This window comes from Drosophila guanche, unplaced genomic scaffold (assembly GCF_900245975.1).
Source record: "Drosophila guanche unplaced genomic scaffold, DGUA_6, whole genome shotgun sequence".
Lineage (NCBI taxonomy): Eukaryota > Metazoa > Arthropoda > Insecta > Diptera > Drosophilidae > Drosophila > Drosophila guanche.
Genome location: NW_022995747.1, coordinates 6,571,958 through 6,594,999, shown reverse-complemented (window position 1 = coordinate 6,594,999; position 23,042 = coordinate 6,571,958). Strand labels below are relative to the sequence as shown.

Sequence of the window (23,042 nt, the reverse complement as noted above, 5' to 3'; positions counted from 1 at the left end):
GTTGCCTTTTGTTGGCTTTTGAGGAAGGTTTTCCTAATTGCAGATACATTTCACAGACACGTCCACACAGACGGAGAGAAATGAGTCCATGAATTCGTTTAATGGTGGTTGCAAAACTTTTCCACTTCATTAGGCTACTTGGATGAGTGTCGGGGGCGGAAGGAGAATCCTGCCAACGAATTTTCCAATCCACTGCCAAATTTGACTGGCAGTTGCAGGATGATAGAGCGCAATTGGCCCCACCAAAAATGGACAACAGAATTGATTCCCAATGGCATTTGGCCCCCACACAAGCTCAGAGCTTTCCCGGCAAATCATCTAAGAGAAAGTGGGCAGACACCTGCCCTTCGTTTTGATATGGAATTTCTCTGGCTAATCAAGGAGACAGCAGAACTGACAGGCTGGCAGTGTGGGAGTGGGCCACAAACAGAAGCCAACCTTCTGTGAATGACCTTGATAAACTTTTTGGCTCGCAGAGAGAGGAGTCTTCCACCCACCACTTTCAAGGGGCTCTGATTTCTTAGGCTAGAAACCAGGCCCGAGGCCTACTTTTTATTTTTATTTACTTTTTTGTCTGCCACCAAGAAAGCGTTTTACATTGTAGAATCCCCTAGACGCCCCAAGAGAATCATCCCACTGGCATCCCAATCCCTGCTCAATCCCCCCTACCCCTTGACAAATCGTAAAAAATAAAAGTTGTTTTTGACATTTTTCCAGGACTCCTCTCTGTCTCCCTGAATTCTGATTTTGGCTCTGATTCCCAAAAAACCTTCCGCTTTGAGGGGCTTATGCCGGTTGAACGCTTTTCTGTTGTCTCTCTTTATTTTTCAGTTTTGATTAAAGGCCGAATCCCGTAGCCCTCCTCATCTCCTCCACACCTTAGGGTTTGACGGAATGCTATTACCACTTTACTTGAGGTTCCGATGGGGTTCCACTGCTAGACCACTTTTTTGTTTGCCTTTGAGGGCGGTCCAGAAATTGGATTTTCTTTATTGTCAGCACCCATCATGATGGATGTTTTCCTTTTTTTTTCATCAAATGCGCAAATTATGCAAAGTGTCATTGAAACTTTTAAGCAAGAGCAACAAACGAAAACACTGAGGCTGACACGGAGGCAGAGCAAAAAGGTGACTCGCGTTTGTCGGACGGGACATGTCTCATGCACTTAAAAACCAATCAATTGTGCGTTGAACCCCCCGTCGCAGAACAGAACGCATAAAGTGGCAGCAACAGCAGAAGCCGAGACGACACCAGAAAGCAGCAGCAGCATTAGCGGTATAAGGCAGCAGCCGCGCATCGCAATGTGGCCAACACCTTGACACTCTGATTCAACCAAGTTTGGCGACTTGGCAACAGCGACAAATGAGAAAAGGAGAGAAGCAGAATTGAGGAGAACCAGCAGAAAACATAGAGGAAGAGCAGGAGAACAGAAAGGGAGAGAGAACACTGAGGGAGGGGTAGTGGGAAAGTAGTCGAAGCAATGCATACCCTTATTTTGTTTCTCGTTTCAAGAATGATCACATTGAAATTAATGTTGGAGAAATATATTTGGCCATCCCCCCGATGTCCATTGCCAACCTTTTGATAGTTCTCTCGCAATATCGATCGTTCCTTTTGCTCTCACGATCCTTTTTCCCTGTCGCTAGAAGTACATACCTTCCATTTCACCCCGCCCCCTCACTCTCTTCTGCGATACCAGTAGCTATTTGTGCCTCTCCATCTAGTGCCTGAGATTTCCATTAGTTTCTTTAAACGTTTTTCCAAAGTTTATTCGTTTTCCAATTAATATATTTCTTGCCCCATGATTCCGTCTTTCGATTTATTCGCTGCTCCTCCCATTTCTCGTTCCCTTGGAGCATCGTTACAAATTGATTATGACTCGATGGGCACAGAAAAAGGGTATAAGGCAACATTTTTATGCAAAAAACTTGTCAGGCGGAGAACAGGCTCCTCTCGTTCGAACTGCAAGCCATCGACCAGGCAGGCACAATCCCAGGCCCAGGCCCGTACGTGTAGAATTCATTAACAATAATGCGGCTGCATGATGGCAGCGGTGGCAAAGGGCTAAAGAGGGAGGTTACCAAGAATTTTGCTGTTTAAGCCTTAATCCTGGGTGGTCTCTTTCGCTGTTTCAGCACTGCTGTGCCTGCTCTTGTTCTGTTTCGAGCATGGCCGAAAGCTTAAGAGAGAGAGAGAGAGAGAGAAGAGAGATAATTGTAACAAAAAGTAAATGTTCCCCTAAACATACAAATTTCATTCTCATTTTATTTATCTTTTTAGATATATCCAAGCTAACCAATCCACTGATATATTCGGAGTGAAAATCGAACAAAAAGGTAAAAATTATATTTTCATACCAGAATTAAGGAGCATTTTTTGAACTCTATAAATTGGATCCTATTGGTTTGACGCTGCTTGCTGTCTGCCCCGATAAGACACGACAACATACTCGTACATATTCATTCACATTTATTCGATAATTGTGCTATAGATAGCTCGTTGTACTGCCAGACTTTTTGATTGATGAGAGACTCGTTCGCTCGCTCATGTGTGGAATTGTCAATTGCAAGTCTCATATATGCATGTGGGTATGGTGTGTCGGGTGGGGGGGAATCTACTTCTGGCAAAAACTCTTATCTCCGCTCGGGCTTCCATTAATTGGCTTTTGTTGCTGCCTGCTGCCACCGCGCATGCACTTCATAATATAAAAAACATTCTTTCAATAAATATTTGGCTTAATTTTGTGCTGCCAAACAGAATTCCATTTGTCAATCACTATGAGGAGAGCCCATAAAAAAGAGGAGGTAGGTGGGTTCTTTATGTGAAAATAATTTATAGTTTCACTTTGTTTTTGCTGGTTTCTGATGCGCCCAACACATGTAGCCATCCTCTAGTCTAAATTTGTTACACAGATTTGGAATGGATTCATTCCAGTACTCAGTGGAAGAGCCTCATTTGTGCTGCAGTTTAAACTGCCTTTGTTGTTATTTATTGTTATACATTTTTAAACATTTGTTTAGCTCGTTGTTGCAGGTGCCTCTTGTATGTGCATCTGATGTCCCTCTACATAAAGTTGTCGCCCTTTTGTAAAAACGTTGACATTATGTTTTTCCTCCCATCCCATAGATACACACAAGCAGACACAACATTTGTTTTATTTTACGGCAGAAGTACCAGCAGTAGCAGCAGCAGCAGCAGCAGCAACAATCAACGGTACGGACTTTTGTTGACTTTTGTGCTCTTCACACACACACACACACACACAACTTTTTCCTTTAGGTAATTTGCCAGGCGACGCCTATAAAAAAGAAGAGGCGCCTGGGCGTGGCAGTTGGCAACACTTTTGGAACTGGGGGGCGGGGGCAAAAGGCGATTAGCAGCAGCAGGAGCAACAACAACAACAAAAAATGTAAACTTGTTAGCAACATATTTTCTTTCAGAGAGGAAAAACTTTTAGTTGCACTTTCAATTTTTTGTGCCGGGCTCTACATATATTTTTTTGGGTATTTTTTGCTGCAGTTGCATTTGACAAGTTTATGGGGCACCACTCGAAGTTTCAAAAAGAAAGTTTCTTTTGCCTGCCTCCCCCCTCACAGCTGGCTGGCATTTTCCATTTTCCAAACATGCTCCCACTCCTCCGGTTTCTCCTCATCGAGTACAACAGAATTGGATTGTCGAATGGCATCAGCCGCGCTTGTCGTAACGAATTCTCGAAGCTTGAAATTTGTATGAGCTCATAAATTTTGACACATTTGCCACAGGACTCTCGCCCTGTCTACCCACTCTACCTTCTCGCTGTCTCCCTTTGTCTCTTTGTCTTACCTGTTCTGTCTTGACGTTCTTTCTTGTATGTTTCTGACAACTTTTGGCACATTTGTCGTACATCAAATTAGGGAGCCCCTGAATGCCAGACGTCCAACGGCGCGAAATGATTGAGCATTTGCATTAAGCAAAATCAACAAATAAAATATGCCTGAGCAATGCCAGTCAGTGGCTGGGGAAGTAGTCGACAGAAAGGATGCCCTGCAGTAAGAAAATCATTTAAAGCCAAAGTCATGATTCAAACAATCAAAATCCAAAGTATCAAAGTTACATCAATAATGTTTATGAGTGTAGTTCTCAGTGAAAAAAATCTACAATGTACATTTAAAATATGTACTTAAATCAAAATTACTAGATATTTAATATAGTATAAAGCAAAAAAGTCGATAAAAAACGATTTCACGAAAATTATGGAAATCCCCTTTTTTATATTATTTGATATCTCTCCTGCTTTTTATTAAAAGGGGGGCCAAAGGGAAATAGTATTATCGGAGGGGGCAAAAAGAAATGGGGGGAACATTCGGGCAAACATTGACTCAGTTATTTCAACTTCGACCGTACAACTTGGGGGTAAATAAAACGTTTTCACATTTATGCATATGCATGCCAACTCTACTCCCCGGACGCAACTGTACCTCTCCGCGTTGCCTGTTTCTCATGCCTGAGTGCCCTGCCACAGTCAGAGTCAGAGACAGAGAGCCAGAGGTAGAGGTAGAGTCCCATTTCTGCTGTCGTCGTCGTCATCGTCTGCTGTTGCCTTTTAGCTGTTGGCCCCTGGCCTGTACATTCGGCCATTCGGCTTGACCTGGCGGACATTCGCCTGCTGCCTCTGCCACTGACGTTTACTTAACGGCCTGGTCTGGCCTCTGGTCTGGTCCTGTCCTGTCCTCGGGCTTGCTGCAGTCGACAGGTCAGATTTCATGAGGCATAAGTTGATGCCTCATAATATTTAATTTATAATTAAAAGCACTTTTATTGGCTCTGCTCTGTGGCCAAATAAATGGCTCTCGCATTGCTTACTTACCCCTCTGCCAGCAACTCTTAATATGACACGAAACGACATCCCGCAAGACAGCAGAAAGGTGTTCGAGGTTAAATGTTAATGAAAATATCAAGAGAAAAGTATGGATATTAAATAATTGTAATTATGGATTGCCAATGCCATCAGAAGAGCACAAAATAATCAGAAAACAATTATACAAATGAGAATGGAAATTGATTTAAATCATTCTTTATGGGAAAAGTTGTACTCCTCTGAATAAATGTACTTCATTTTCCACTAAGGAATTTCCATTGTGAGACTCCAGACTCAACATTTTTCCCGACACCTTTATTTTCGAATATTCGAATTGAATTAACAAAATCCATTGACTTTAAATCAGAGGTAAATGGAATAAAAAGCTTAACTTTCGGAATGCCTTTTGAAAAAAAGGAAACGGTTTTTTGCATAGCCACGGTCGACACAGGAGTCATTCATCGATTTTACAGGTAAAGCCCCGCAGGGCTTGCACTTTTTTCCTGTCATTAGGGAAAATGTGGAAACTCCTGCAGTGAGCCCACAGCCAATACCGGTCTGTTGATGGACAATCGGGTTACGTGCATTTATGCTAGAAAGAAAAACCAAAAATAAATACAGACCTACGCTGTATATGTATTCGAGGGCACTGCCGCCGATTGCCGATTGATTGATAAATTCGTTAGCGAGAATATGTAAAAATGTTGTGGAGGCATTTCGGTTCATTCGATTTGTGTTTTTGCATGTTCGACTAGTCGTTGGGGACCCAGAAATATACCCGTTTCGGTTCGGATTGGATCGGACGTGTTTTCAGTGCAATTACGACATAATAAAGTTAGGAGGAGGCCTTCTGTTTATTTATGCATTACACAGAGGCACGAAAGACCCAAATGATTTGACCAGACATCCAATTCGTATAGCCATTCATAAAGTTGCAGTAATAAAAGCAGCAGCAGCAGCAGCAGCAGCAACGACCGGTTGGCACAGCCGCAGCCACAGCCTTGTGCCAAAAAATAATAATAGTAATAATGCGAAAAAATAATAACAATAATAAATACGACTACGAGTACGAGTATACGCCAAAACAGCAATAAAGACACCAAAGCAGTGATCGAGAAATAACACGAACATCGAGAGAGCCAGAGAATCAGAAATAATACGAAAGGAAGGCTACTCCGAATAGATCTGTAAATAAAAGACGTCGAAGATCAAGATACTCTCTTGCAGATAATTAATGTAGCCTCGAAAACATTTAGGATTGTTTGCTGTATAAATTACTCATTAACGTACTGGAAACAGAAGGGGAATACAAGAGGGATAAAATTCCATGGCTTTATAAACGTTTTCTTCGAGGCACACATTGAGCAAAAATCCGAAAAGACTCCCAGTAAAGTGTATGAGAAATGCTATAAGTTTATTTACATTAAAATCGCATGCACTTTACGTTGAAAAATCAATTAAAAGCGCCAGGCGTCGCTAGTAATTAATGCAAATGGGCAAACAAACGCAAAAAAACTGAAAAAGATCAACGAAATTTCTAAATCAACGAATCTTGCTGGCTGAGCGGACCGGATTGCCTGGGAAATGTAGAATGAAAATGAACAAAAAATACACATAAAATATTCAGTTTCAAATCCATAATAAAAATAGTTTTTAATGCACCGAAAAGCACAGACATAACATTTAAAATTATTCTAGAATATTTGTGCGCAATATTCAATATTTATTGTTGCAAATTAAATTGGGAATGGGAACATGGAATGCAATGAATAAATTGAAAAATATTAATGGAAATTCATTGCGGCATTTAGTTTGTGGCATACCGATGGATGTTTGGTGGGAAAGTGGAAGGAAATCCGATTTAAAATCCGGTGCATGAACGTTCTAGTAAAGAGTAGGGAATAAAAAAGGGAATGTAACGGGATGATATATCATCAAAATGTTTACTTGTAATTATTTCAATAAAATAGAGAGCCCTTAACAAACATATTTTCTCATTTTTAAGACATTCTCAACATTCTACTTGGAGTTCATCCTTGGAGTTCATCAATCCTAACTCAAAAAGGAAAAAAAAGCTTTGACCGATGGATAATGATAGTATTTCGAGTTGTGGCAGACATCCATTAAGCCGTGTACATCCATTAACAAGTCCAACAGACACTTGGATGTTGCATTCATTAGAGAAAATTGTGGCCAGAGATGGAGTGTGGGAGAGGGCAGAGGTGCCAGTGCCACTCTATAGGTGAGGATTTAATGTATGTGTCTGACTGTGAGTTGGAAAACATGTTCTGTTCTGCCATGTATTTTTTTTTTGTTATTTTACAAGACGGCGCTTCGGTCTGTGCCTTAGACACACTTTTAAATACAATGATTAAACGAATGTTTATGCATTGTTTGTATGCCAAATGACGTCACAGTGACGTCAAAGCACAAAACCGCTTTTATTTTTGTATTTATTTATTTCTGTTTCTGTGCTTCAGTGTTGCTGTTTCTCTGCTGCTCTTTTCCTTGTATTTATAGCAGGTGGTGGGCAATACGGGAGGAGGGGAATACTATTACGAGCGATTGAGCGAGCGAGTAAAGCAGTTTGATAGACGATAGAGCGGTGCCAAATTAAAACATATACACAATGTCAATAATACATCGTCATAGTATTCAAATGAAGTTTGACAGACAGCAGACACACACACATAAACAAAAGCACAGACACATGCATGCACCGACAATCGGGCAGACAAGACAGACAGACACACCGCTGTAGAATGTCTTTCGGCCGCTGGCAATTTTCATTGTAGATACAGGTGTGGGCTCTATTCCATCAAGACATTTTGGGAGACGAAGAAACCACAAGGGAGCGATGTTTTTTTTCGCGAGGCATGGCACGGCTTAACCAGAGGTTGACTCCCTTCCTTGCATGGGTCGAAAGGTGACTCTCTGCTCGACTTATCTCTTCGAGTGTGGCGTGGCAGCTCTAATTTGTTTCCCATTACCCGCTCCCCTTTAATGGTTTTTAATTTTCAATTTCAACAAATCATTTACATAGATATTACGGCATGCCCCTAATGTCCACCTAACAACAATGGATTAACATTTTCCATTAAATTTATTCGAATTCATTTGCTAAATATTCGATGCCTATGTTCTGGACACGCGTTTAATTATTCATATTACGTGGAATGTAGGCTTTTCCAATTGCAATTACCAAAAGTTAATAATTTAAGCACGAAACACATTATACCTGGCGATGTTTTCATCTGGTTTTTCGCTTGCGGTTTACACGGCGTTGTGTGTTTTCATTTCAAAATATAATTACGCCTCATTATTATGTAATGGAAAACAAAAGCAAAACAAACGAAACAGCAAAAAAACTACAATAATAATTCACACAAAAAGCGATTTCGCAAACAGAAAAGAGGGATGGGGGGAGATCGACCCCGACCGCATATCATCGACAGATCTGTCGCTGCGCCTGTTGTTTCTCAACTCGCACTCAAGGTCTCCTCCCATCCATCCCATTAGAATACTCTTTCTATCTGTGACTATTTGTCTCTTGCTTGGCTCCAGCTTGCTGTCTCTCTCATCAATTGTTCGTTTGGAGCCTCTGGCCCCATGAATGGGAGGAATGGCTTGACGCGGAATCGTCTGATGGAATGTGTTCTACGAATGAATGAAAATAGTTCTCTCGACAGCAGACATGAAGGACTTCTGTTAGAACAAATTCTGTATAATTTATGTATATATTATCTAATATTTGAATAGTTAATGAAGTCAATCAATTTCATAAATTGAATAAATTTATTATTTCCAGAGATGAAATCTAGTTTTGTGGGTTTTTTAAAAGATTTATTTTATTAAAACTTATATAGTATGGAAATCTGTATTCGTTATTGTTACAACTGTTTTATGCATGTGTTCGGTTATTTATAGATCATTGAACAAAATCCGCTTTCATTCGCTCCATTTGTCCCCAGTCCTTGAACTATTTCGGACATTAGATAAGCCCACACTTTCAAAGAAAAAAAAAGAAGAGAAAACATGATTCACAAATGTGCCACATAAATGGCAATACGGGTAAGCCACACCCACACTGCTAGCCATATCTTTGGGCGATATCTGTGCCCCAATTGTGTCTCTCCTGTCGAACGGTCGCACGTGTCGTGCGATGATAATTTTCGCACCATGCTAATTACAGAGCAACTTAATTGCGAGTTTAAATTTTGCGTGTGCGTGTGTGTGTGTTTTTTAATACTTTTATTAGTTTGTCTGCGAACTGTCTTCTAATTGTATTTTCCAATAGGCCAAACCGCGGACATGGACTGACTCAGCCAGCTGCGTTACAGTGGGACGGACAAAAGAAATTATCACATGATTATCACATGATGACCGTGCCACTCACTCTCTCCCTCTCTCTCTCTCTCTCTCTCTGGCACTGTTTTTCCTTTTGTTTTTGCCATTTGCATTTGACGTTGTATAAGCCAATCGTTGATTGATTTGCATGTCAAGCAATCACTTCCCTAATGAGTAATCGTCGTTGGGGTTAGTTAGCAAAAAGGGCAATGACTTCTTGCCTGCTGCTAACTCCCGTACTCCTGAGTTCCCTGTGAATGATTGCAGCCCTTTCCAAGGAAGCGGGAATAAAAAAAAAGGAAAAGTCGTAATTTGTATACCCTTGCCATTCCTCTTCGCTCTTTGTCGGCAATTCCTTCACTATTTAGTCTTGGTCATCGAGTTCACTCTGATTGTAGGCTCTCCCTCTCGCCTTTAGCAAATAGAAAACTCTTTTGCTGCGTTGAAGAGCTTCCTTATCTCATTTACTTATTGATTGAGTAATTGAAAACTCTTTATAATATATTATGGTACTGGGGATGCATAGTTTGAACATACCCTCTTTGAGGGTATACCAAATACTTGCATTTGTTTTCTGGTGGGTTTCGTGATTGTGGTTCTGCCCCTGCTTGTGCGCTTCTCCTTCTCTTTCTCCTGCTTCTGGTCCTGCTTCAGTTTCTTCTCTCGTTCGCTGCTCCTGCATCTGCTCCCTATCCTTTCTGGCAACTTATTCCGAGATGTTTGCCATGTTGTCTCTCCCCCAGATATACCGTTTACTCCTATGGCTCCCCCTTGAAATATTGTGCTCCCTTAGCTCCTTTTTTCCCCTTTTCTGTTTGCATTGGGTTTTGCTTCTTTTGTGCTGCATACAAAAGATTTTTGCTCACTCGTTTGTTGTTTTCCTTATTTTCATGCAATGCGAATTTTCTGTACAGGGTATCTGCAGATGAAGCATGCTGGCACCTGTAGAAATACAACTAAAGATGCAGCTCAATGGTAATCAGCGTTTGCAAGGCATCAAGCATTCGTATTACAGAATTTACTTAATTTTTACGAACAATTTTAGCCCTCATTTTTGTGTTCATTTGGCAAAGGATTTCTTCCCTTATTTGCCAGCTAAAGGGATAGGGGTGTACCCCGAGCAGACCGAAAGTATATACGTGAGCATGTTCTCGCATGGGTGCATATAATTTTGGGAGGGTGTTTGCACACACACAACACACACAACACACTCATCGCTCGCTGGCCATTGAAACGCAGCCAAGCATCCCGCCCAGTCCGCTGCCATTGCCGTTGCAGCTTCCGCTGCAAAAATATTGCGCTACTTGTGTGTGCATTCAGCAATTCTGGTGCAATTTATTTCATTTTACTGCCGCAACTTTAGCATCAGAGCTTCAGATTCAACTTCAACTTCAAGATCGGGCTTCAGTGTCAGAATCAGCTTCAGAATGAGCTTCAGCTTCAACTGCAGTATCTGGAGAAAGGCACAGCTTCAACTTCAGAAGCAGAATATCTTTCAGAATGTCATATATGTCCTAAAGGAGCTTTATTTCCAACGGAATACAGGGCAACTCGTTGTTGAATCTCCCAATCTCTCCCAATAGAGAATCGTTTGCATTCCATCTCCCTGGATCTTAGTTGGCTATTTGGTAAACGAGACATGCTTTCGGACCTTAAATGCTTTATTGGCTTCCCTTGCTTGCTAAACAGAATAACAGCAACATTTTTCTGATTAGCAGCTGGAAAAGTCCTGTTGTTCTTGCCTTGGTATTTCTTTTTTGGCAAGAAACAGACTCGTACGAGCATTTTTGCTCCTCAATTTGTGTTATCTCCCTTGGAATCTCTCTGGCCTTTTTGGATTTGGGCCAACTTCTGCTGATGGCCTGATTTTGCTAAGGGCCAAAACTTTGTTGTTGTCGAAACTTTAATTGCAGCTAATTGTTGTGTTGGACTCCAAATGAATACTAATGTTTTTTTGGCCAAAAACCATGAGAAAATCTATTCCGAAGGAAATATTTGTGTTTGTTACATAAAATATTAATTTTGAGATGGATTTATTCTTGTTCTTCTCTTGCTTCTTCACAAATAGAACAGTGTACCTCCTTTAATCTTATCTTATTTCCATGGATATTTTGTGGCTTAATGTTTGCCACATTATTAATTACAGAATTGGTTGCAAATATAGTTGCATTTTGGATTTTCTCTAATTGCATTAAGTGGTTAAAGTGCTTCTGCATAAATAACCATAAAGCAGACACAAAAAAACACAATAAAATTAAATGTGGATTGTGTGCACTAGTTAGTGGCTTGTTGTTTTGCCAACAGAGACAGTGCCCGCCATGACAATAAGAAGGCAAATGAAACCATCAGCCACCATAGAAATTGTGCACGAAATATTGGTTTTTTTTTGGTGCTTTCGAGGGGTTCTCTGGCAATAGCCATTAACGAGATTTATGCATCTATTTTAGCCATGGCCCAATTATGGTTTCTCCTCTCCAGTGTCCCTCCATTGAATTCTGCTGCATGCCATGTCCTGTGGATAATAAATGCAGACAATATCGACAGAGTGGCGCCCAATTATACGCAGAATTCAACGGGTTTTAAAGATTTTAAGTGTGGGATTAGCTTAGGAATATGCAGCTACCAATTATAGTAAGCATGACTTCAAATAATATTCGTTAAAAATACAAATGGAAATACATTTAATCAAAACCATATTTTGGAAGTGGGGATTTCCGTAATCATCTCTAAGTACACTCAACTCCTATCTTTGAATTGGGGCTTTGGTTGTGTGGATTGTAAGTTAATGTTTTCACGCCATGGCAGAAGTAATCCAAAAAATTGTGTAAAATTACAGCAAAATGCCTAAGTGCCATTTGAGGTAGCGTTTGTTAAATTCAAAAAGGATTGTAGTTCGTTTTTACGGTAGCAGTAGCTTAATGGACATATCCTACAAAAATCGAATTGAACAGCAAAATCATATCAACGACCCATTGTCCTCAGCTAGTCCGCCTGTTATCCTTCTGTCAAACCACTCTGTTAGGTTTGGTTTTTGACATTGGTTTTGCATAAAACCCCATCAGCAGCCATGCCATAAACTGACTAACTTTGTTAGTTAGTTGTTTAGTTTAGTTTTGGACCCTCTAATTATTGTTTTTGGTTGTGCTCCGTTGTTTTGTCAATTAAACTCTCATGCACCGTTGAAAAAACCCAGCGATATGCCACGAGAAAGTTGTTCTAGCAAAAACCAAACAAAAATGTGGCGTAATTGGATTTTAGACATGTCATCTATTGGGTGTACGAGTAGTCACGGTGGGGGCCAACTGGGCGATGTTGATGCTGATGCTCTGCTCTGCTCTGCTGTAAGATGTCCGAAAAAATAAGCCAAAGGGAAGACCCAGCCAGAATGAAGTCAATGGAAAAGGCAAAAGACATACAAAGTCCAAGTCAAGGCGAATCCAAGTCAAGTTGTTTGGCCATTTCGTGGTGGCCGCCTCAGAAAATCCATTGAAATCGTCGTAAACCTTGAGCGCACCAACAAATCCTCAACGCTGGCTTGGCTCCCTGTTGGCTTAAATTGTCTGCAAAAAAAGGGTTTATGGTCATGACATTTTATGTACTCCGAAACGAGACGAAACGAAACCTTTGGCTGTAATCTGCATAAAAATTGCAAACAAGTATTGTTATTGTGATTGCTGCTGCTGTTGCTGCTGCTTGTTGGCCAAAAGCGTTTCGTAATAAGCTAGCCAGAGATGGGCCATCCATTGGTCTGGCCATGGCTCTGACACTTGCCAACCGATTCTGGCCCCGACACAGGGGCTCTGACGCTGTCCCTGCTCTGATTGTTGTTAACATGTCGGAGAGGGTGCTTGCCTCTCCTTGTGCCTTTTGGGGCATTGTTTCTTTTGTTGTTACTGTTGTTAAGGGGTGTGTCAGTGTCCCTACGTATATTTCAATTAAAATGTCGCCTCCAGGCGCCTGATATTAGATCTCCAAAAATCATCGCCAACTTTCTGTTTTTTACAGCCAATATAAAGGTTCTTTTTCTTTTATTTTGGGCTGTGGGGCCGCTGTGTTTACAATTGAACGCCCCAGAGTTTTCGACATTGCAGCATGCTTCCTGCCTGTCCATCGTCCATTCTTCTATCTGCTTTCCAATCCCCATCTCCGCTCCCTGTCTGTCTCCTGTATCTGGCATTTTCCACAGGAACACGATTTTCCAATTTCTGACTGACTGCCTCTCCTCTCCACCTATCTCTATCGGGGAGTGGGGTCTTAAATGCTTTCAATCTGTCTGTTAGTGCTCCCAGGGACTTGACAGTCGGATATTACGTGTGCGTTTTGGCTGCCTGTCTGTCCGATCGCTTTTGCCGAATCTCATTTTGATGTGGGATGAAGGTTTTTCGAAAGTTTCTGTTTGATAAACTTTGATGAATCAAAGAAAATGTAAGAGCGTCAGGGAAAGAGCTAGGAACTGTTTTTGAAGGTGAATTAAGTGGAGAGTGTGTAATTAATTTATACATAATTTATACTTCAGTTTTTCTGTCATTCAATGACCGAAAATTTTCGGAAATAAATTCGCTTTATCTCGATAAGTTTGAAAATTTTGGAAATATTTAACCACTCTCTCTCTCTGCAGCATTGTAACCCTCGGAATTTCCGCATTCATAGGGTATATATTTTATTTGTTCCTTTTAGTAGCTGTAAAGTGGATCCCCGTCCTATCTTCCAACCTCCCTTTTCCCGCTTACAGCATCCCCACTTGTTTTTTCATCGCATTTAGCCTGATGTCTGCTGCCTCCGCCTTTTCCCCTTCTCCTGTAGCACTTTCCCGACTTTCACTCATGAATAGTTAAATCCCTACCCGGACTCCCTTGTAGGATTCCATGATACACTCCGACACATGGCCCATCCCCCCATCCTCTAGGGCCCATGATGTTTGTGCTGCTGCTATTTTCCATTTTAGACATTTTTTATTAATGAAATCTCATGGCCCAATGAAGCGTAAACAGTCCCCCTAAGGCCCTGTGCCCAAAGCCAAGTTCAAGTGCGACCGAGAGATGCTTTTGACTCAAGATCTGGCCAAAACGTGTTTGCTCAACATCCCATTTCCGGTTTATTGATGTGGGGACACTCTATTCGGCGTCCTCTCAGTCTGTCACTTGATTGCTTCTCGCATTCATAATCCCCGACCGATTAATAAGGCCCAGCCACAAGCCGTCACAAAGTGTGGCATGTTAATTGAATAGCCCAAGTTCTTACCCCAAGCTCTGAATCCTTAACTGTATCTCTAGGACACTCCTCCTCAGCCATGATGATGAAGTGCCAGAAGGCAATTTATCTAAAAGCTAATCAAAGCTGGAATACGGATTCGAGTGGAATTCCTTCCTCACTAGAATTCTTCCTCACTTGCAATTAAAGCAAACATTGAGCGCAAATCAAATGGATGATGGAATAACCACCACTCTGTGTCCAAAAAGGAGACCCTCGGGGTGCCCTGCCTGCCTGCCTGCCTGCCTGTCTCTGAGGTTGTGCTGCTTATTTTCACCATTTATTTGATGCAAACATCGAAAATGGCAGCCAGTCATTTCCCATCCAACAGAAAACCAACATTTTTGGTCGCTGGCTGCTAACCGCAGACGCATTTTTCATGCTGCTTGCTGATGTTCCTGCCCATGCTGGTCCTTTCTCCTATTAGGAGTGCCTGCAGGCGATTGCTGCTGCTGCTAGAGGATTGCTGGCCGAAGTGGCGGCTTCGTGGTCGCGGTACAGGACCGAAGCGTAGGAGTAGCATCCCATTCGACAGTCGACTTCATTATGGGAGTGCTCTCTATTCAATTACGTAGGTGAGCGAATGAGCAGGACCTGAAAATATACATAGACATGAGAAGCAGGAGCATCCGATGGGATGGTGCACCCTCTACTTTATCGGGGACCCATCATATTTTATGTTCAGCCATAGAGTGAGGGAAAACCCCGAAATTCCATTGCCAGAGAACGAGAGAGATGGAAATGTGGAGCTGTAGCGTGGTGTACGCATGGGTCTTTGCTTAAAGCCCAAATTTATAACTTGGAGACGAACCCGATAACATGATGCGACACGCACATGCCGCATCCCCCCCCCCCCCCCCCCCCCTCTCTCTTTCTCTCTGCATCTGTCTCTTTCTTACTGCTTTTACCTGCCTCTTTTGCTCTCTCTTCATCTATACCAAGTATTGCTTGTAAATATTTAACATCGTCTATTGGTAGAGAGACCACCCTCTCATCTATTTTTCCTTTTCTTTTTCGCGAATTTCATGTTCTCTGTTTGCCTCCTTTTCTCTTACACTTTATCTCTTTCTCTTTCTTTGTTTCTCCGTGTTTTATCTAGGACATGATTTATGCTGCTCATTTCAGAGTTCGCATAACTTGCTGGAGCCCATAGACGTTTAAAAATTACGTCCCCAAGAAAGAAAGCATTCCATTACCTCGCAAATGGGATAGGGAATCACTTAGGAAACATTTTTATCTATACAGATACGATGTAATTATTAATGATAATTTATCAATATTCTGTTTGCAAACCTTTCTCCTTAGTTTACAGGGTATCCGAAAGTCAGGCATATCCGACTTCCAACCAGTCTTAATGCTTACCATTATTTGTGTGTTCGTTTCCTTAATTTTTCCCTTACATTTTCGGCTGCTTTCTCCTTGGGCTACAATAAATTTCACGATGTGCCATTGAATCGACTGCTCTGCGAATATATCGGCATCGTCCTGCTCCATTTTTGCTCCCGTCCCGGAGAGCACTTGATGCTGCTGCCATTGCCGTCAGTTTCGAAGGCACAAATGTAATTTAATGGACTTTTAATCTATTTCTTTTTACTGCCGTCTGATCAAAGGAGCAGAGCAGCAGCAGCAAACACCCAGAAATGTTTATTAAAATTTAAAATAAAATACAAAAAGGACGTTGATGATGCGTGTTACACACGCCCTCCGTTTTTCGTATATCCTACAGGCATTGTAGGCATTTTTGAATTTCCATTAGCTTTCCTCCAACGTAGGAGACTTTATTTGACGGTCGTCGTTCAATTCTTTTTGTGGCAGCGCATAAATCGATTTTAATTAGGAAAAAATATGCTAATCGGAAGGCAGGCAGTCATCAAAGTGGCAGAAAAGTGTGCAAACGTGCCCCGAAAGGACTATCAGCACGAGATACAATATTCCTTTATTGGAAAGAATAAAAGATAAACAACATCTCTTCCCCTGAACTTTGATGTCGATGGCGGGGGATGGCGGCTCTGCAAAAGTTTGAGCAATTAGGTCTTCCTGTAACTCAAAGCCAAAGATGAAAAGGTTTCGGCGAAAAGTTAAGCAAAAGAGTTGCAAACTTTATGAGAAATTTAATATTTTAAGAGTTCCTTAAGGTTTAATTTTGGGAAGAGGAACGTTTTTTAAGTCGTTTTTTTGGTTATTAAAGTTTTACAAAATGGAATATTGCTTTATTTTATATTATGGCTTACATAGGAGATTTGATAAAGTTATTGTAGCAGCAATAATTATCCAATCGAGAATATTGTGTGCCCAAAAATCGTTTGAGGTTTAGGCATTTTCGCCCCTGAACAACCAGAAGCCATATCGATTGGCTTTGGTAAACGAATGCCATAAAACGACCTCAAACGCCTGATTGATGATTGAATTATTAATGCGCTGCCTTGGCCTTTCAATTACACAGAAATATTACGCTCGAATGTATGCTTCGGAATGCAAATTGTGTGTAGTCCACATATTTGATTGCAACTCAATTTTCCTCTGGAATTTGACTCTTAAGTTTCTCTGCCATTTCTTTCAATTAATATGCAACGTTTGAATTTGGGGCGTAAACTCCATGTATCTTGGGAGCTTCCTTGCATACATATGTCTTATGTTATATTCATAAATCATTTTTGTGGCATATGTGTGTGTTTGATGGTTTTTGCTATTTTTTGTTTGAGAAAATATTGCATAAGTTTAAATAACGTTTCGGGGCACAGACACACAGGCATCTCTGGTGCTGGCCATTGAGGCATGAAAACCAAAGGCAATGCCACAGCCTCTCTTTCATACCACAACCTTCTCTGGCTCACAGTTTCTCTGGCATACCTTTTGTGGCGCAGCCTCTCTTGCCCCATCCCCAGAAGGAGAGCCTTCTGCTGAATTACCACCCTCTTTCTCCCTATATATGCCCTTTGTGTGTGCCGTTGGTTATTGTTGCCGGGTGTTTCGGGGGCAATATGTTTGCTTTATTTCACTTTTGTGTTTTGTGTTGACAGCAATGACCCACATGCATAAATCATAACTTGTTCGCTTTACAAACACAGATACAGCCTCAAAGCCTCAAATACACACTCTCTCTCGCCATCAAATATTCCAAAATTAAACAGAGCAGCGAGAAATACATTTCATCTAATGGAAATGTTGCTGTTGGTAAAGGTAAAATTGCAAAATACATTTACATGTTTTTAGTTTCTGTTCCGAAAGGCGAAAATTGATTCACACTGAACTTTTTCATTTGTTTTTGTTTGTTGTGGTCTGATGGGCTGGGTTATGTCGGGGTGGAAGGAATGTAATTTAAATGCAATTTATTAAAGCACAAATAAGCGGAGAGAAAAGCTTCAAAAGCAGAAGCAGCAGCAGCCGCCAGAAGCCAAAAGCGTGTGTCAAGTGCCGAAAGCGTTTGGGGAAATCAAAAAAAGAAAGCAAAATACATGAATAAGAAACGAGAAGGAAAGAGCTTTCAACACACAAACACACACACTCAGGGCCCTTATGCATATGCATATGTTAGTGGGTGGTGCTGAAAATGTGGGGGAATTATGCATGCAAGGGATGCATGGGATTGGAGGACGCACAGGACACTGACAATCTAACGCTCCAATGCGCCACAAAGTATGCAACGAGTTTCAAGTAAATACACACATGCATATATGTGTGTACATACATATCTGGGTCTGGGTCCAGGTCGGTCTGCCTTTCCCTGAATTTGAGGAATTTGCCAACCAAAGTCGAGCAACTGATCAATGTTCAACGATGATGAAGTTGCAATGCAATCAGTACCAGTAGCTGCACCATCATTTCATTCCGTTCTCCCCCCCCCTGGGAAGCAAGACCAATATCTGTCATTGAACAAACAAAACTCTCGCTCTTGTCATGCCACAAATAAGGCAGGGCCACAGGCAGAGGCACAAGGAAAATAACAAAAATTCTTTCCTTGTGGCAGTTGCATCGATAGTCAACGGACGGCAAGTCCACAACCAAAAAGTGGGTCATTTTTGGTACGTCGCTGCTTTATTGATTGCCTCCGAAAAAAAAGGAGCGACGCTGACGCTCAGTGAAAAGGACAAGAGTCCGTGCCAGTGCCAAACCATATTGAGAATCTCTTGTCTCTTGCTCTTAGAAATGTGAATTTTTTCCATTTTTCAAATACTTAAATTGCACTAAAATCTCGTAACGACACGGGAAGTGTGTCAGATTGATGTGTCATTTGAACTATAAATGTGGAAATTAGTTTATTATCGATAAATGAATCAAAAGTAAATAAATTATCCACCTAAATCTGTCATACTCGCACATCAACCTACACTCTCTTCTATGAACACACACACTCTGTGGTCATGGGACATCCTTCTCAAGTTTCCGATGACGATGGCAGAAAATGTAATATGAATGGATGCTGGTCTTAACCAGCATTAACCTTGTTATTCCCTGTCTGTGTACTTTCGATTATCGCCGAGTCAACGCTTGTCGTGTGTTTGCTGCTTTGGGCTAACCGCAAACGACGACTGTCAGCCGCATACTTGTGGCTGTCACTGTGCATACTCTATGTCTCTGCCAGTGTACCCTTCTCTCATCCTCATGCTAATTCCACTGCAGTGGTTATTCAACACCTACGGACTGCTTTTTGCGGTCGTCTAAGCAGTTAATAATACCGATAAAATAAATAAAAAACGGATTGCGGATTTTGTACGTTCTGTCATTTGTTTGTCAAGTGGTGGGAATTTTGTTAGTTAAACGAAGAGGAAAACCCACATTAATCCAGTGTGAAACAGTTCCAGAAAATTTTCAGAAAATATATACCACAGATTCTGTCACTTAAAGCGTTTCTGCTTTCTCTCCTTTCTCTGGGCGGAAATGTTAAACCGAGCAAATATGAAGCCATTGTCCAGAGTCGAGTCCATGGAGCACTGCATCGAGCGAGCTCTTTTTATTCCCCACAGAGACGCGTTTCACATTTCTTATTCTGGTCTCCACATAATGCAGTCGAGACGACTCATGGAAAATGTTGGCCAAAATGAAAACCAGACAAAGCATAAAGGGGAGAGAACTAGGAGCAAGCTGATTAAAATTTTTGCTGCGACCGCAAATTAAAGCGAAAAACTAAAAAAAAAGTGTTTCTGGCGAAGGGAAGGAAGGAAGGAAGGAGCCAATGCAATGCAGAAACATGCAATGCCACAGGGCGTTTTTGGCTAAAAGTTGATCCTTTGCCCGGAAAAGCCGTTGCTGCCACCGCACCCAACCAGCACGACCCCGCAATGGGTGGTGCCAGACCCATAGTCGTTGGTGCCACAAGAGCATCACACACACAAATACACACGCACACATCCGCAGACGCCCACATGCACGTCCAAGTTTAACGCAAATAAATTGCGCATTCAGAGTAAAATTAACACACGACTCCGAAGGGGCCCGTGGCATGGGGCATGAGGGATTGGGGTCAGGAAGAACCATAACGAAGCTTAAAGATAAAAATATTTGAGAGAAAACTGTAAAAAATGGAAAGCAGCTGAGAGAGCAAACTATGAAACGGAAATGGCAGGGAGAACGGCCTAAGAAATGGGTAGAAAGAAAGTGAGTGAAAAACAAAAGTGTATGAAGAAAATGGTAGTAAAATTTAGAAAAAGAGCAAGTAAAAATTCAGAAAAACCTCAAAAATGGGTAAAAATGAGGATTAACCTAAAAAAAAGTGAGGAGGGAACTCAAAAATAGAGAAAACAGACAGTCCAAAAATGAAGAAAAATAAAAGCAAACGAGCAAAAATGCTAGTCAAATGAGAGGAAACACAGCAAAAATGGAGAGAAAATGAGAAAAACATAAATGAAAGCCAAGTGGTCTCTGGTTTAGCTCAACCGTTTTTCCCGTGCGTTTCTTTTTTCGGTCACATCAGCAAAAAATATATAAAAAATATTTAGAAAGGACTGCGAACTGAATACCACACGATGCAGGGGTGACTCCATAACGACGGGGCAGTGCGAAGGATAACCATTGATGCTGCTGCTGCTGCGCCACATTCCCGCCATAATTGAGGCTCTCCCTCTTGCCCACTGCCCGAGGCTCGAGTCTGTGGGATTCCATGGTGATATCTGCCTACTTGTCTATGCATGGGGCGTGGTAATGGCCACCCAACAAAAACCCCACCAGATACTCTCTCTCTCTCTCTGTGGCAGCGATGATTGTCATACATATGATAAGGGATAAGGGATGCTGATACTGCCCTTACCCCTTTCCCTCAGCTGACATTTTGGCCATCAAGAGGGACTGTCTTTGTCTTAATTAATAAGTCAATAGCTTTAGCCCCAGCTCCAGCCACGGCTTCAGTGGCAGCTGCTTCCGCAGCCCACAATTTAGTTAATGCCTCTGCCAGCCCTCGCTTCATCTCCTTGTGGCAAATCAGTGTGGCAAAGCCTCGTTGCGCCCATACAAAGTGCCCTAGATAGAAGCAATTTGCCCCAGCGACAAGGTGACAAAGGTGCACAAGCGCGTGAGGTGGGGCGGCAGTACACGTGGCACGTAATGGAGGCCATAAGAAAGGCAGCAGCTTCTGGCAGCTAATGGTGAATGGTAGATGCCCTAAAGGCAAACTTATTGCAATACTTAGATGTGGTATTAACCTTCTTTCGAAAGGGGGAGAGAGAGACTCTAGCGTTGGGTCTAGCTTCAGATTGCTTTGATTACGATTTAAGTATTTCTGCCAGAAGGTACAGCTGACGATGCTCAAAGCCTGATTCTGATTCATTATATATTTTTTTCTGGAAATACACATCTATGCGCTGACATTTCCCAGAGACTGTCCCAATTATGGGACACACGCAAGAGCAGGCCTCGCTGCAGAAGGGCTGGTGGGGGGACATAATGCTCCACGTTATCACTGCTACTGCTACTGCTTCGTGTTGTTGTTCGAGAAGCTGCTTAATTTCATTATGAGCCTTCATGCACATTGACGCCATTTCGTATCATTTTCATAATGGTGGAACACTTCCTACGCCATGATGCAGGGACACAGCACGGTTCTCGCACATGTGAGCCTGCACGAGAATGCGTGGGTGTACGAGTAAGTGTGTGAGTGAGTGTGACAGTGACTGACTGACAACATCGTTTGGCGGTTGCTGCGTATCGTTGTGCTCTCTCTGTCTCTTACTTTCTGCTACTTTTTTGTTATGCTCGTGACGGCATCAGCATCCTCCCATGAATGAGGGAGTCCCTTCCACCCACATCCTATCGTATATTGCCAGTCGCCTGCCTAATGGCGTAAATGTTCAATAAAGAGGCTTTTAACGCTTTCCAGCAGTATTTTATTCTCTCTCTCTCCCTCTATCTGTGATGTTGCTCCCAGTTTTAGTAGCCTCTAGAACGAGGCGGCACTTACCTGCCTCCTTGCTTATGCCTCTTGCCCCACACTCCACGCATCAAAAAGTATAGATGGATGTTGTATAAATGAAATGGGCATATTCATTCCCATTTGAAGTCTGAATAATAGATGGAGTAGGGCAGTAACAGTAAAAGTTATGTTTATTGGCAGAGATCGAGCGGGGCTGACTGCCAGTACTTAATAATGCACCCCACACCCCACAGAGGCCAGCAAGTCCAAGGAGTTTGCAGACCCAACCCTCGGAATATGAGAGGCCTCTGCCTGAATAAAAGAGTAGACATGTTCCGATAAAATACGAGGAATATTTAATTTTTAGCGAAACTTATTGCTACCGCCATCTGCAGCCTGCCTACACCCAACAACCTCTCACTTTAAGGATCCCAGTTGCTTTGCTTTCACTCGCTTTAGGAGTAACCATTTGATGGTGGATTCAATAGGTTCAATGGTGGTCAAAATATTCTGGAATACCTTTATTTTTGTACATTTTTGTGTACATTTTCTGCGATGTTTTCTCTTTCCTAATGGTCTATTTCCTGCTCTATTTACATATTCTCTCCATATTTTTCGCTCTCTTTACATTTCCATTTCGGGACAGATTTGTTTATTTATTTTGCTACGCAGTTGATAAACAATTAAATTTGACTTCAAAACAACAAGAAAATTAATGTATTTACCCTCCAGGCGGAACTCTTCCCTGTCCATTTCCATCTCTCTTTAACTCCCTCCCTCCCTGCGTCACAGTACTGCTTAATGCTTTGCATTTTTTTGTTTTGAAAATAAACACTCTTTCGCCTGGCCACACTTTTCTCTTTTTTGCTTCTGGTGTCTGATTGATGTGCGCCGCAAGGCAGCGGCCAATGATCCATGGAGACGCCCCTCCATGCTCCCTTCATTGTAGCACATGGCCATAACAAATAGATCTATAAACCATGTGTATACGTCGTATGCGTATGGTGATGCGTCCGTCCCATCATGAGTTCATTTTTAATTAAAAAATTTGCCTAAAAAAGAAGCCAAAAAATCGAGTGACGCACATAAAAGCTGTTAAGTGAAAAACATGTAAAAAAAAAACACAACCAAAAGCAAATATACATAAATATATTTCCAATAAAAGTTGTGCGGGGAAACATATAAGAAATGCCATCACGCCCTTGGCTTTCTGTTGGAACTTAAAGAAAGAGAGAAACGGCGAGTGGGAGGAAGAGGAGAGGAGGA

General features: G+C 41.8%; 1 protein-coding gene across 1 annotated transcript in view; it reads left to right on the top strand.

The window, feature by feature from the left end:
• LOC117583550 (G protein-coupled receptor kinase 2) overlaps positions 1-23,042 on the top strand; it is a 59,400-nt gene that overhangs the window by 3,780 nt on the left and 32,578 nt on the right. Inside the window, exon 2 of the mRNA XM_034271910.1 lies at positions 2,281-2,336. The gene's annotated coding sequence lies outside the window, so the exon portion shown is untranslated. The remainder of the gene's footprint in view (positions 1-2,280; positions 2,337-23,042) is intronic.